The 1,988-nt window shown below is 41.9% G+C and overlaps 1 protein-coding gene across 1 annotated transcript in view; it reads right to left on the minus strand.

Annotated features, from left to right (window-relative positions):
- Nucleotides 1–1,717, minus strand: part of LOC101846177 (putative anthocyanidin reductase) — a gene marked incomplete in the record, with an annotated part of 26,856 nt that extends 25,139 nt beyond the window's left edge. Inside the window, 1 exon segment of the mRNA XM_013090060.2 lies at nucleotides 1,194–1,717.
- Nucleotides 1,718–1,988: the final 271 nt, after the last annotated feature.

Here is a 1,988-nt window from a genome sequence, read left to right on the forward strand (position 1 = left end):
CAAAAAAAAAAATTAAAAAATTTGGGGCTTAGTCTAGACGGTCAGAGAACGTAGGGCTTAGTACATATGTACCTTTAACACCTGGCCCACGTCAAGGGCGTGTCCTGCTAGAAAGTGGGGCAGGGTTCAAAGTTCAAAGTTGCCCGCCAGTTACAGATGGAAAGTAGATTATTTTACATAGGCCTAATATACTATTTGGAAAGGGGGCATTTAAGCCGCTCAGATAGTATTTTATGAGCTGGTCTAGTATAGATAGGAGAGTATAATAATAATATAATAATAGATAGCATTTGTATAGAGCATGTCCCCGCTCAACAGCCGGCTCTATGCGCTTTACACTATATTATTACCCCAGCAGACCATAGAAAACTCCGAAACATTCTCAGCTTCGCGAGAAGCATACAGTGCAAGCAGCCGATTAAGCGCTCAAACACTAACAAACTGAAGATCTTTCGCTGTCTATAACAAATATATTAACAAGTATAAAAGCTTGCGTTACCCACTAACACGTTCAGGAAAGAATAGAAATGTTAATGTAAAAGCAATTTTTTTTCCTACGAGGATAAGTAGCCTACCTTGTAGAACAGGCAAGAAGATATTTAAGATTAAATAAGGAATTAACACAAGGAAAAAGCAGAAAAAAAATGCAGCTTTTATTCAGTAAACCAGCGACCCGCAACTTACGAGTTAACAATAGGGGCTCTACTAGATCTAGATTTACATGGTATAATTACTGCCTGCGACCTCTCCCAACCCTAATTACCCTCAATCCTACCCCTACTCCTAACCCTACTCCTATTCCTACTCCTAACCTTTCCTTACCCTTACCAGTAATGGCCCCACCCCTGCATCTGATACTAACCCTAACCCATACCTAACCCTTCACGCCTCTTACCTTAACCGACCCTTAATTAATAGATTCTATAGTTACCTCTACCGTACATCTACATTCCTATCTAGTAAACTTGGGGCCCAAACCGGAGACCACCAACAACAAGTTTACAATACCGCTTTACCATTATAATAAGACGATTACTAGATCTAGATCTAGATCTATCCATTTACGAAGGCAAGTGGCTAGCCTGTTCCATAATATATTTATCCTGGTCAAACAAATACACAACTGGTAGGCTAAAATAATCATAGATGTAATAGGCCTATTAAATTATAACAACAAAGAAGCGTGGTCTTACCTTTCACGTTCCCTGTCTCACCGGCACAATACCACAGCAAAAAGTAAAACTATTACTAGATCTAGATCTAGATATATCTAGAACACTCCCGCGAACTGGATCGAGAGATGAAGAACTAGAAATCTAGATTGTTACTGTACTGTGAACCCTCTCTGTTTCTACTTCCTACCACAACATTCCGTGTTATCAGTGAGGCCTCTCTGACTCTACTCTGGTGTACCCATGGGTGAACGAACCTCTCCACTCTCCTGTGTGTGCAGTGTGTGTGTGTGTGTGTGTGTGCAGTTTCAGTTTCTATTCAATCCGCTTCTGTTATTGTTGGTGGTTTTGTAGGCTAACGAGTGAAAGCTATCGTCATAGCAATCTCTCCTGCACGTGATAAAATCGCTGAGTCAGGTGTTTGCTTAAAAAAGGGGGTTAGATAATAGCCTAGACAGATCCGGATTTCCTGCAAACAACACGTTTTTATATTTTTGATGTCGACACCTAGACCTCTAGATCTAGCTGTTTCGAGTTGTTCGGTTCGCGAAGCGGACTCTTGTGTGTTCTTTTCTGGGTGGGTTGGATTTAAGTGGGTATTTTTAGCAACTCAAATGCTCAGTCACGTGCGCGAGTGCACTGGGGTGTAACGAGAGGGGTGGGTCGTGGGTGGTGGGCGGAGAGAGCCCAGATCTGATCGACCCACGTGTGTCAAGTTGCAGTGGGGTTAACCCTTTCTCTGAGGTAGTGCTAGAGTTTATATAATTTGTTGTTTGTGGTGGGGTGAAGATTTTTTAAAAAGCGAGAGACAGTGGG

The sequence above is a fragment of the Aplysia californica genome, unplaced genomic scaffold (genome assembly GCF_000002075.1).
Source record: "Aplysia californica isolate F4 #8 unplaced genomic scaffold, AplCal3.0 scaffold01128, whole genome shotgun sequence".
In the NCBI taxonomy this organism is placed as follows: domain Eukaryota; kingdom Metazoa; phylum Mollusca; class Gastropoda; order Aplysiida; family Aplysiidae; genus Aplysia; species Aplysia californica.